We start from the raw sequence: 12,660 nt of genomic DNA on the forward strand, positions 1-12,660 counted from the left end.
CACATACACACGTTTCCCGTTCCACACTCCAAACTGTGTTTCCCCGCGTCTCTTAGGGATGATTTTGTCACAATACATTGATAGGTAACTTTCAACCTCAGAGTCTGTAATAAATGGACTAAACAAATGAATCGTCAGTACTTTCATTGAAAACTGAAAAGAGGGGATTACTTTCACCCCCTCCAGCTCTACCTTCTCTTTATTTACTTCATAAAGAGCATAGGCACTTTCACACTGCGAGGCTTTATTAAGCGTAACATCATAAAGTCCTCGAGAAAAAAAAGATTGAAAGCAAAAAAGATGCTCCTTGTCGATCTTCAAGAGCTTACAAATAACATTGAAAATAAATTGAGAATCTTTCACCTGCCGGTGGTCAGGAGCAACCACGAACCTGATGGTGTCCTTCAGCGGATGCTCCTCCGAGAAATAATCATTCGGGTTGCTTGCTTGATTCTCCTTCCTTCCTCCAGGGTTTCTCCTTGTCTCCATGATTTTCCTCTTCTTTTCCAGATACCAAGGAAAATATCACACACGGATCGCAGCCTCCACGAAGTTCGTCCTCCCTCCAACACACCGTCCTCCGTAAAGAAAAGGCACTGCAGCTTTAGCACCGATTCCCAAAAGCAGCACTGGATATCTCCAAAGGCCAAGAATCGGTTCTGCCACCACAGTAACCTTCAGCCCAATGTCACAACCCACTACAGATCGTGCCAAAAGGCCGAGAAGCGATAACCAGAATTGGTTTCAAACTACGGAGCCACCCAAGGATCCTGAAAAGTCCATTTGTGGAGATGAGCTCCTGGACTCCCGTTAAGAAGACATGTTGTCAACCTCTAGATCCCTTACATGCCTGCACTTTTCGGCTTGCTGCTGCTGCAATCCACGCGTTTTAGATCTGCATAACTCCACCTCTTTAAACACAGCACCTTCACCCCCTGCTGTTCCCACCCGCCTCAACACCGTTGGAAGGGAGGAGAACCAATTAAGGCGGGGGGTGGGGTGGAACGAGCAGCTGTCTACCCTTAGCAGGAGGGCTCCTGATTACATACCTCTCCTGCTGCTGCTGCTGCTGGCTGTCCAGCAGCAGACTGAAGGTGGCTGCTGCTGTGCACAGGTATATAAAGGCTCAGAGCCTATTATGACACGCGCAGCCAGCGTTCCATTGCCACATTCCATCTACTGCAGGCAGGATACCTGGCTGGCTGAATGTCGCTGAGAAGCTCACAGAGACCGCCATAAGCAACAGTTTAACAGAATGCCACAGACTAATCAACCAAACTTTTTGGGTTGGGTTCTCTTTTATAGTCTGCAGGCATTAAATGAAAGAAGTCAGTGTTCCAGCAGAAGGAGACAACGTTTCAGAAAAGGCATTGTAGCAAACCAAAAAAGAAATTTTAAGCGCAGCAGAGTAACCAGCGCACATACCTGTTAGCTCAGGTGAGTTTAAAAGGCTGCTGTTGATAACAAGGGCATTTGCTAAATAGATGGTGTGTGTGCAACAATATACTGAAAGGTCAATTATATTGTGCAGCTTATCTCACCACCTGTAGTTATTTAGGTGAAAGCTCCAAAATGCTTGCCTAATATGTCTGTTTATCCAAAAGGAAGTAAAAAGGGAGAGCTAGAAAGATAGCATTGCATCACATTACATGGCAATGCAATGCACAGTTGCTGAAGTTGAACCAAAATGAGCTTGTAATCTGGCTTCTGCAACTTTGAACATGAAAAATCCAATGAGGAGAAGAAAAGCAAAGCCAAAGAGTCCATCCCAAAATCCGACAAACAAGCAAAATGAACAAAAAACATTGAATTCAATTCTTTCTGATTTTAGAAACTGCATTAAAGAAGGGGTGCACCGGTCCTGGAGATACTGCAATACCAGGTCAATGCGTGGAGTGGACAGAGCAAGCTCTTTTTCCATCTCCCTGTTCTAAAAATCCATTTAATATATGGTCCCCAGATAGGGGACGTATCAGATATTAAACTGATAAGAACAGATACTACACTTGATCTTAGCCAAAAGGCCGAGAAGCGATAACCAGAATTGGTTTCAAACTACGGAGCCACCCAAGGATCCTGAAAAGTCCATTTGTGGAGATGAGCTCCTGGACTCCCGTTAAGAAGACATGTTGTCAACCTCTAGATCCCTTACATGCCTGCACTTTTCGGCTTGCTGCTGCTGCAATCCACGCGTTTTAGATCTGCATAACTCCACCTCTTTAAACACAGCACCTTCACCCCCTGCTGTTCCCACCCGCCTCAACACCGTTGGAAGGGAGGAGAACCAATTAAGGCGGGGGGTGGGGTGGAACGAGCAGCTGTCTACCCTTAGCAGGAGGGCTCCTGATTACATACCTCTCCTGCTGCTGCTGCTGCTGGCTGTCCAGCAGCAGACTGAAGGTGGCTGCTGCTGTGCACAGGTATATAAAGGCTCAGAGCCTATTATGACACGCGCAGCCAGCGTTCCATTGCCACATTCCATCTACTGCAGGCAGGATACCTGGCTGGCTGAATGTCGCTGAGAAGCTCACAGAGACCGCCATAAGCAACAGTTTAACAGAATGCCACAGACTAATCAACCAAACTTTTTGGGTTGGGTTCTCTTTTATAGTCTGCAGGCATTAAATGAAAGAAGTCAGTGTTCCAGCAGAAGGAGACAACGTTTCAGAAAAGGCATTGTAGCAAACCAAAAAAGAAATTTTAAGCGCAGCAGAGTAACCAGCGCACATACCTGTTAGCTCAGGTGAGTTTAAAAGGCTGCTGTTGATAACAAGGGCATTTGCTAAATAGATGGTGTGTGTGCAACAATATACTGAAAGGTCAATTATATTGTGCAGCTTATCTCACCACCTGTAGTTATTTAGGTGAAAGCTCCAAAATGCTTGCCTAATATGTCTGTTTATCCAAAAGGAAGTAAAAAGGGAGAGCTAGAAAGAAAGCATTGCATCACATTACATGGCAATGCAATGCACAGTTGCTGAAGTTGAACCAAAATGAGCTTGTAATCTGGCTTCTGCAACTTTGAACATGAAAAATCCAATGCGGAGAAGAAAAGCAAAGCCAAAGAGTCCATCCCAAAATCCGACAAACAAGCAAAATGAACAAAAAACATTGAATTCAATTCTTTCTGATTTTAGAAACTGCATTAAAGAAGGGGTGCACCGGTCCTGGAGATACTGCAATACCAGGTCAATGCGTGGAGTGGACAGAGCAAGCTCTTTTTCCATCTCCCTGTTCTAAAAATCCATTTAATATATGGTCCCCAGATAGGGGACGTATCAGATATTAAACTGATAAGAACAGATACTACACTTGATCTTAGCCAAAAGGCCGAGAAGCGATAACCAGAATTGGTTTCAAACTACGGAGCCACCCAAGGATCCTGAAAAGTCCATTTGTGGAGATGAGCTCCTGGACTCCCGTTAAGAAGACATGTTGTCAACCTCTAGATCCCTTACATGCCTGCACTTTTCGGCTTGCTGCTGCTGCAATCCACGCGTTTTAGATCTGCATAACTCCACCTCTTTAAACACAGCACCTTCACCCCCTGCTGTTCCCACCCGCCTCAACACCGTTGGAAGGGAGGAGAACCAATTAAGGCGGGGGGTGGGGTGGAACGAGCAGCTGTCTACCCTTAGCAGGAGGGCTCCTGATTACATACCTCTCCTGCTGCTGCTGCTGCTGGCTGTCCAGCAGCAGACTGAAGGTGGCTGCTGCTGTGCACAGGTATATAAAGGCTCAGAGCCTATTATGACACGCGCAGCCAGCGTTCCATTGCCACATTCCATCTACTGCAGGCAGGATACCTGGCTGGCTGAATGTCGCTGAGAAGCTCACAGAGACCGCCATAAGCAACAGTTTAACAGAATGCCACAGACTAATCAACCAAACTTTTTGGGTTGGGTTCTCTTTTATAGTCTGCAGGAATTAAATGAAAGAAGTCAGTGTTCCAGCAGAAGGAGACAACGTTTCAGAAAAGGCATTGTAGCAAACCAAAAAAGAAATTTTAAGCGCAGCAGAGTAACCAGCGCACATACCTGTTAGCTCAGGTGAGTTTAAAAAGCTGCTGTTGATAACAAGGGCATTTGCTAAATAGATGGTGTGTGTGCAACAATATACTGAAAGGTCAATTATATTGTGCAGCTTATCTCACCACCTGTAGTTATTTAGGTGAAAGCTCCAAAATGCTTGCCTAATATGTCTGTTTATCCAAAAGGAAGTAAAAAGGGAGAGCTAGAAAGATAGCATTGCATCACATTACATGGCAATGCAATGCACAGTTGCTGAAGTTGAACCAAAATGAGCTTGTAATCTGGCTTCTGCAACTTTGAACATGAAAAATCCAATGAGGAGAAGAAAAGCAAAGCCAAAGAGTCCATCCCAAAATCCGACAAACAAGCAAAATGAACAAAAAACATTGAATTCAATTCTTTCTGATTTTAGAAACTGCATTAAAGAAGGGGTGCACCGGTCCTGGAGATACTGCAATACCAGGTCAATGCGTGGAGTGGACAGAGCAAGCTCTTTTTCCATCTCCCTGTTCTAAAAATCCATTTAATATATGGTCCCCAGATAGGGGACGTATCAGATATTAAACTGATAAGAACAGATACTACACTTGATCTTAGCCAAAAGGCCGAGAAGCGATAACCAGAATTGGTTTCAAACTACGGAGCCACCCAAGGATCCTGAAAAGTCCATTTGTGGAGATGAGCTCCTGGACTCCCGTTAAGAAGACATGTTGTCAACCTCTAGATCCCTTACATGCCTGCACTTTTCGGCTTGCTGCTGCTGCAATCCACGCGTTTTAGATCTGCATAACTCCACCTCTTTAAACACAGCACCTTCACCCCCTGCTATTCCCACCCGCCTCAACACCGTTGGAAGGGAGGAGAACCAATTAAGGCGGGGGGTGGGGTGGAACGAGCAGCTGTCTACCCTTAGCAGGAGGGCTCCTGATTACATACCTCTCCTGCTGCTGCTGCTGCTGGCTGTCCAGCAGCAGACTGAAGGTGGCTGCTGCTGTGCACAGGTATATAAAGGCTCAGAGCCTATTATGACATGCGCAGCCAGCGTTCCATTGCCACATTCCATCTACTGCAGGCAGGATACCTGGCTGGCTGAATGTCGCTGAGAAGCTCACAGAGACCGCCATAAGCAACAGTTTAACAGAATGCCACAGACTAATCAACCAAACTTTTTGGGTTGGGTTCTCTTTTATAGTCTGCAGGCATTAAATGAAAGAAGTCAGTGTTCCAGCAGAAGGAGACAACGTTTCAGAAAAGGCATTGTAGCAAACCAAAAAAGAAATTTTAAGCGCAGCAGAGTAACCAGCGCACATACCTGTTAGCTCAGGTGAGTTTAAAAGGCTGCTGTTGATAACAAGGGCATTTGCTAAATAGATGGTGTGTGTGCAACAATATACTGAAAGGTCAATTATATTGTGCAGCTTATCTCACCACCTGTAGTTATTTAGGTGAAAGCTCCAAAATGCTTGCCTAATATGTCTGTTTATCCAAAAGGAAGTAAAAAGGGAGAGCTAGAAAGATAGCATTGCATCACATTACATGGCAATGCAATGCACAGTTGCTGAAGTTGAACCAAAATGAGCTTGTAATCTGGCTTCTGCAACTTTGAACATGAAAAATCCAATGAGGAGAAGAAAAGCAAAGCCAAAGAGTCCATCCCAAAATCCGACAAACAAGCAAAATGAACAAAAAACATTGAATTCAATTCTTTCTGATTTTAGAAACTGCATTAAAGAAGGGGTGCACCGGTCCTGGAGATACTGCAATACCAGGTCAATGCGTGGAGTGGACAGAGCAAGCTCTTTTTCCATCTCCCTGTTCTAAAAATCCATTTAATATATGGTCCCCAGATAGGGGACGTATCAGATATTAAACTGATAAGAACAGATTTTTTGATTGAAGCTGCATCCAAGGCACTGAAAATGTGACCGAAGTCACACCAAAACAGCGCACGAGGCGAGGATTCATGTGGACCCTTCCCGGAGGAGAGGGTCCCCAATAAACCATCCCCATCCCTCCGAGCCAGAAGGCCACAGCGAGGGTCAGGGATCTCCGATGCTCTCCCTAGCAGAAGCCGGAGAAGAGCCGTTTTCGTGCTCCCAGCTTCCATCTAGGCTGCCACCCTAGTGGAGCTGGAGTCTGTGTTGGTTTCTCAGCCCAAAGCTGACCGGACCTCCGACCGGGTTTATAAAAATTCCCCTTCCTAGCCCGGAGGCCAGGAATAGGGGGGGTTGCTCAGAAAGTATGATTGGCAAAGGTGCGGCGTGCTACGAAGCCAAGTCTTTCTGGGGTTCCCAGTCCCAGTAAGCTTGGACTCCCACCAGGGCGCCTACTCCTGGGGCACATTGCTCCAAAGCCCTCACACTTACCCAGCCTAGTGACTTCGATCCTGGAGGGCCATGTTTTCCATCAGATAACTCTATGAGCCACCTGGCGTACTAACAAGTGCACCAAACCAGTGTGTAATATGCATCAATTTACTAGGGCAGCCCAAGGACAAAACTGCCTTTTCAAAAGATACTACACTTGATCTTAGCCAAAAGGCCGAGAAGCGATAACCAGAATTGGTTTCAAACTACGGAGCCACCCAAGGATCCTGAAAAGTCCATTTGTGGAGATGAGCTCCTGGACTCCCGTTAAGAAGACATGTTGTCAACCTCTAGATCCCTTACATGCCTGCACTTTTCGGCTTGCTGCTGCTGCAATCCACGCGTTTTAGATCTGCATAACTCCACCTCTTTAAACACAGCACCTTCACCCCCTGCTGTTCCCACCCGCCTCAACACCGTTGGAAGGGAGGAGAACCAATTAAGGCGGGGGGTGGGGTGGAACGAGCAGCTGTCTACCCTTAGCAGGAGGGCTCCTGATTACATACCTCTCCTGCTGCTGCTGCTGCTGGCTGTCCAGCAGCAGACTGAAGGTGGCTGCTGCTGTGCACAGGTATATAAAGGCTCAGAGCCTATTATGACACGCGCAGCCAGCGTTCCATTGCCACATTCCATCTACTGCAGGCAGGATACCTGGCTGGCTGAATGTCGCTGAGAAGCTCACAGAGACCGCCATAAGCAACAGTTTAACAGAATGCCACAGACTAATCAACCAAACTTTTTGGGTTGGGTTCTCTTTTATAGTCTGCAGGCATTAAATGAAAGAAGTCAGTGTTCCAGCAGAAGGAGACAACGTTTCAGAAAAGGCATTGTAGCAAACCAAAAAAGAAATTTTAAGCGCAGCAGAGTAACCAGCGCACATACCTGTTAGCTCAGGTGAGTTTAAAAGGCTGCTGTTGATAACAAGGGCATTTGCTAAATAGATGGTGTGTGTGCAACAATATACTGAAAGGTCAATTATATTGTGCAGCTTATCTCACCACCTGTAGTTATTTAGGTGAAAGCTCCAAAATGCTTGCCTAATATGTCTGTTTATCCAAAAGGAAGTAAAAAGGGAGAGCTAGAAAGATAGCATTGCATCACATTACATGGCAATGCAATGCACAGTTGCTGAAGTTGAACCAAAATGAGCTTGTAATCTGGCTTCTGCAACTTTGAACATGAAAAATCCAATGAGGAGAAGAAAAGCAAAGCCAAAGAGTCCATCCCAAAATCCGACAAACAAGCAAAATGAACAAAAAACATTGAATTCAATTCTTTCTGATTTTAGAAACTGCATTAAAGAAGGGGTGCACCGGTCCTGGAGATACTGCAATACCAGGTCAATGCGTGGAGTGGACAGAGCAAGCTCTTTTTCCATCTCCCTGTTCTAAAAATCCATTTAATATATGGTCCCCAGATAGGGGACGTATCAGATATTAAACTGATAAGAACAGATTTTTTGATTGAAGCTGCATCCAAGGCACTGAAAATGTGACCGAAGTCACACCAAAACAGCGCACGAGGCGAGGATTCATGTGGACCCTTCCCGGAGGAGAGGGTCCCCAATAAACCATCCCCATCCCTCCGAGCCAGAAGGCCACAGCGAGGGTCAGGGATCTCCGATGCTCTCCCTAGCCGAAGCCGGAGAAGAGCCGTTTTCGTGCTCCCAGCTTCCATCTAGGCTGCCACCCTAGTGGAGCTGGAGTCTGTGTTGGTTTCTCAGCCCAAAGCTGACCGGACCTCCGACCGGGTTTATAAAAATTCCCCTTCCTAGCCCGGAGGCCAGGAATAGGGGGGGTTGCTCAGAAAGTATGATTGGCAAAGGTGCGGCGTGCTACGAAGCCAAGTCTTTCTGGGGTTCCCAGTCCCAGTAAGCTTGGACTCCCACCAGGGCGCCTACTCCTGGGGCACATTGCTCCAAAGCCCTCACACTTACCCAGCCTAGTGACTTCGATCCTGGAGGGCCATGTTTTCCATCAGATAACTCTATGAGCCACCTGGCGTACTAACAAGTGCACCAAACCAGTGTGTAATATGCATCAATTTACTAGGGCAGCCCAAGGACAAAACTGCCTTTTCAAAAGATACTACACTTGATCTTAGCCAAAAGGCCGAGAAGCGATAACCAGAATTGGTTTCAAACTACGGAGCCACCCAAGGATCCTGAAAAGTCCATTTGTGGAGATGAGCTCCTGGACTCCCGTTAAGAAGACATGTTGTCAACCTCTAGATCCCTTACATGCCTGCACTTTTCGGCTTGCTGCTGCTGCAATCCACGCGTTTTAGATCTGCATAACTCCACCTCTTTAAACACAGCACCTTCACCCCCTGCTGTTCCCACCCGCCTCAACACCGTTGGAAGGGAGGAGAACCAATTAAGGCGGGGGGTGGGGTGGAACGAGCAGCTGTCTACCCTTAGCAGGAGGGCTCCTGATTACATACCTCTCCTGCTGCTGCTGCTGCTGGCTGTCCAGCAGCAGACTGAAGGTGGCTGCTGCTGTGCACAGGTATATAAAGGCTCAGAGCCTATTATGACACGCGCAGCCAGCGTTCCATTGCCACATTCCATCTACTGCAGGCAGGATACCTGGCTGGCTGAATGTCACTGAGAAGCTCACAGAGACCGCCATAAGCAACAGTTTAACAGAATGCCACAGACTAATCAACCAAACTTTTTGGGTTGGGTTCTCTTTTATAGTCTGCAGGCATTAAATGAAAGAAGTCAGTGTTCCAGCAGAAGGAGACAACGTTTCAGAAAAGGCATTGTAGCAAACCAAAAAAGAAATTTTAAGCGCAGCAGAGTAACCAGCGCACATACCTGTTAGCTCAGGTGAGTTTAAAAGGCTGCTGTTGATAACAAGGGCATTTGCTAAATAGATGGTGTGTGTGCAACAATATACTGAAAGGTCAATTATATTGTGCAGCTTATCTCACCACCTGTAGTTATTTAGGTGAAAGCTCCAAAATGCTTGCCTAATATGTCTGTTTATCCAAAAGGAAGTAAAAAGGGAGAGCTAGAAAGATAGCATTGCATCACATTACATGGCAATGCAATGCACAGTTGCTGAAGTTGAACCAAAATGAGCTTGTAATCTGGCTTCTGCAACTTTGAACATGAAAAATCCAATGAGGAGAAGAAAAGCAAAGCCAAAGAGTCCATCCCAAAATCCGACAAACAAGCAAAATGAACAAAAAACATTGAATTCAATTCTTTCTGATTTTAGAAACTGCATTAAAGAAGGGGTGCACCGGTCCTGGAGATACTGCAATACCAGGTCAATGCGTGGAGTGGACAGAGCAAGCTCTTTTTCCATCTCCCTGTTCTAAAAATCCATTTAATATATGGTCCCCAGATAGGGGACGTATCAGATATTAAACTGATAAGAACAGATACTACACTTGATCTTAGCCAAAAGGCCGAGAAGCGATAACCAGAATTGGTTTCAAACTACGGAGCCACCCAAGGATCCTGAAAAGTCCATTTGTGGAGATGAGCTCCTGGACTCCCGTTAAGAAGACATGTTGTCAACCTCTAGATCCCTTACATGCCTGCACTTTTCGGCTTGCTGCTGCTGCAATCCACGCGTTTTAGATCTGCATAACTCCACCTCTTTAAACACAGCACCTTCACCCCCTGCTGTTCCCACCCGCCTCAACACCGTTGGAAGGGAGGAGAACCAATTAAGGCGGGGGGTGGGGTGGAACGAGCAGCTGTCTACCCTTAGCAGGAGGGCTCCTGATTACATACCTCTCCTGCTGCTGCTGCTGCTGGCTGTCCAGCAGCAGACTGAAGGTGGCTGCTGCTGTGCACAGGTATATAAAGGCTCAGAGCCTATTATGACACGCGCAGCCAGCGTTCCATTGCCACATTCCATCTACTGCAGGCAGGATACCTGGCTGGCTGAATGTCGCTGAGAAGCTCACAGAGACCGCCATAAGCAACAGTTTAACAGAATGCCACAGACTAATCAACCAAACTTTTTGGGTTGGGTTCTCTTTTATAGTCTGCAGGCATTAAATGAAAGAAGTCAGTGTTCCAGCAGAAGGAGACAACGTTTCAGAAAAGGCATTGTAGCAAACCAAAAAAGAAATTTTAAGCGCAGCAGAGTAACCAGCGCACATACCTGTTAGCTCAGGTGAGTTTAAAAGGCTGCTGTTGATAACAAGGGCATTTGCTAAATAGATGGTGTGTGTGCAACAATATACTGAAAGGTCAATTATATTGTGCAGCTTATCTCACCACCTGTAGTTATTTAGGTGAAAGCTCCAAAATGCTTGCCTAATATGTCTGTTTATCCAAAAGGAAGTAAAAAGGGAGAGCTAGAAAGATAGCATTGCATCACATTACATGGCAATGCAATGCACAGTTGCTGAAGTTGAACCAAAATGAGCTTGTAATCTGGCTTCTGCAACTTTGAACATGAAAAATCCAATGAGGAGAAGAAAAGCAAAGCCAAAGAGTCCATCCCAAAATCCGACAAACAAGCAAAATGAACAAAAAACATTGAATTCAATTCTTTCTGATTTTAGAAACTGCATTAAAGAAGGGGTGCACCGGTCCTGGAGATACTGCAATACCAGGTCAATGCGTGGAGTGGACAGAGCAAGCTCTTTTTCCATCTCCCTGTTCTAAAAATCCATTTAATATATGGTCCCCAGATAGGGGACGTATCAGATATTAAACTGATAAGAACAGATACTACACTTGATCTTAGCCAAAAGGCCGAGAAGCGATAACCAGAATTGGTTTCAAACTACGGAGCCACCCAAGGATCCTGAAAAGTCCATTTGTGGAGATGAGCTCCTGGACTCCCGTTAAGAAGACATGTTGTCAACCTCTAGATCCCTTACATGCCTGCACTTTTCGGCTTGCTGCTGCTGCAATCCACGCGTTTTAGATCTGCATAACTCCACCTCTTTAAACACAGCACCTTCACCCCCTGCTGTTCCCACCCGCCTCAACACCGTTGGAAGGGAGGAGAACCAATTAAGGCGGGGGGTGGGGTGGAACGAGCAGCTGTCTACCCTTAGCAGGAGGGCTCCTGATTACATACCTCTCCTGCTGCTGCTGCTGCTGGCTGTCCAGCAGCAGACTGAAGGTGGCTGCTGCTGTGCACAGGTATATAAAGGCTCAGAGCCTATTATGACACGCGCAGCCAGCGTTCCATTGCCACATTCCATCTACTGCAGGCAGGATACCTGGCTGGCTGAATGTCGCTGAGAAGCTCACAGAGACCGCCATAAGCAACAGTTTAACAGAATGCCACAGACTAATCAACCAAACTTTTTGGGTTGGGTTCTCTTTTATAGTCTGCAGGCATTAAATGAAAGAAGTCAGTGTTCCAGCAGAAGGAGACAACGTTTCAGAAAAGGCATTGTAGCAAACCAAAAAAGAAATTTTAAGCGCAGCAGAGTAACCAGCGCACATACCTGTTAGCTCAGGTGAGTTTAAAAAGCTGCTGTTGATAACAAGGGCATTTGCTAAATAGATGGTGTGTGTGCAACAATATACTGAAAGGTCAATTATATTGTACAGCTTATCTCACCACCTGTAGTTATTTAGGTGAAAGCTCCAAAATGCTTGCCTAATATGTCTGTTTATCCAAAAGGAAGTAAAAAGGGAGAGCTAGAAAGATAGCATTGCATCACATTACATGGCAATGCAATGCACAGTTGCTGAAGTTGAACCAAAATGAGCTTGTAATCTGGCTTCTTCAACTTTGAACATGAAAAATCCAATGAGGAGAAGAAAAGCAAAGCCAAAGAGTCCATCCCAAAATCCGACAAACAAGCAAAATGAACAAAAAACATTGAATTCAATTATTTCTGATTTTAGAAACTGCATTAAAGAAGGGGTGCATCGGTCCTGGAGATACTGCAATACCAGGTCAATGCGTGGAGTGGACAGAGCAAGCTCTTTTTCCATCTCCCTGTTCTAAAAATCCATTTAATATATGGTCCCCAGATAGGGGACGTATCAGATATTAAATTGATAAGAACAGATACTACACTTGATCTTAGCCAAAAGGCCGAGAAGCGATAACCAGAATTGGTTTCAAACTACGGAGCCACCCAAGGATCCTGAAAAGTCCATTTGTGGAGATGAGCTCCTGGACTCCCGTTAAGAAGACATGTTGTCAACCTCTAGATCCCTTACATGCCTGCACTTTTCGGCTTGCTGCTGCTGCAATCCACGCGTTTTAGATCTGCATAACTCCACCTCTTTAAACACAGCACCTTCACCCCCTGCTGTTCCCACCCGC

At 45.9% G+C, this 12,660-nt stretch overlaps 8 non-coding genes and 2 pseudogenes across 8 annotated transcripts; all 10 read right to left on the bottom strand.

Annotated features, from left to right (window-relative positions):
- Positions 1–1,845: 1,845 nt before the first annotated feature.
- Positions 1,846–2,036, bottom strand: LOC141274687 (U2 spliceosomal RNA). The gene has a single exon (XR_012322958.1). It is a non-coding gene; the product is annotated as a U2 spliceosomal RNA (small nuclear RNA).
- Positions 2,037–3,151: 1,115 nt separating this feature from the next.
- Positions 3,152–3,342, bottom strand: LOC141274689 (U2 spliceosomal RNA). Its single transcript, XR_012322959.1, has one exon. It is a non-coding gene; the product is annotated as a U2 spliceosomal RNA (small nuclear RNA).
- Positions 3,343–4,457: 1,115 nt separating this feature from the next.
- Positions 4,458–4,648, bottom strand: LOC141274690 (U2 spliceosomal RNA). The gene has a single exon (XR_012322960.1). It is a non-coding gene; the product is annotated as a U2 spliceosomal RNA (small nuclear RNA).
- Positions 4,649–5,763: 1,115 nt separating this feature from the next.
- Positions 5,764–5,945, bottom strand: LOC141150199 (U2 spliceosomal RNA). The gene has a single exon (XR_012246464.1). It is a non-coding gene; the product is annotated as a U2 spliceosomal RNA (small nuclear RNA).
- Positions 5,946–6,468: 523 nt separating this feature from the next.
- Positions 6,469–6,584, bottom strand: LOC141151105 (U2 spliceosomal RNA; annotated as a pseudogene).
- A 1,115-nt stretch (positions 6,585–7,699) lies between these two features.
- LOC141150200 (U2 spliceosomal RNA) lies at positions 7,700–7,881 on the bottom strand. Its single transcript, XR_012246465.1, has one exon. It is a non-coding gene; the product is annotated as a U2 spliceosomal RNA (small nuclear RNA).
- A 523-nt stretch (positions 7,882–8,404) lies between these two features.
- LOC141151106 (U2 spliceosomal RNA) lies at positions 8,405–8,520 on the bottom strand (annotated as a pseudogene).
- Positions 8,521–9,635: 1,115 nt separating this feature from the next.
- Positions 9,636–9,826, bottom strand: LOC141274691 (U2 spliceosomal RNA). The gene has a single exon (XR_012322961.1). It is a non-coding gene; the product is annotated as a U2 spliceosomal RNA (small nuclear RNA).
- A 1,115-nt stretch (positions 9,827–10,941) lies between these two features.
- On the bottom strand, positions 10,942–11,132 carry LOC141274692 (U2 spliceosomal RNA). The gene has a single exon (XR_012322962.1). It is a non-coding gene; the product is annotated as a U2 spliceosomal RNA (small nuclear RNA).
- Positions 11,133–12,247: 1,115 nt separating this feature from the next.
- On the bottom strand, positions 12,248–12,438 carry LOC141150004 (U2 spliceosomal RNA). The gene has a single exon (XR_012246278.1). It is a non-coding gene; the product is annotated as a U2 spliceosomal RNA (small nuclear RNA).
- Positions 12,439–12,660: the final 222 nt, after the last annotated feature.

The sequence above is a fragment of the Phyllobates terribilis genome, unplaced genomic scaffold, assembly GCF_046119375.1.
Source record: "Phyllobates terribilis strain yellow unplaced genomic scaffold, ASM4611937v1 Scaffold_5__5_contigs__length_657084704, whole genome shotgun sequence".
NCBI classification, from domain to species: domain Eukaryota; kingdom Metazoa; phylum Chordata; class Amphibia; order Anura; family Dendrobatidae; genus Phyllobates; species Phyllobates terribilis.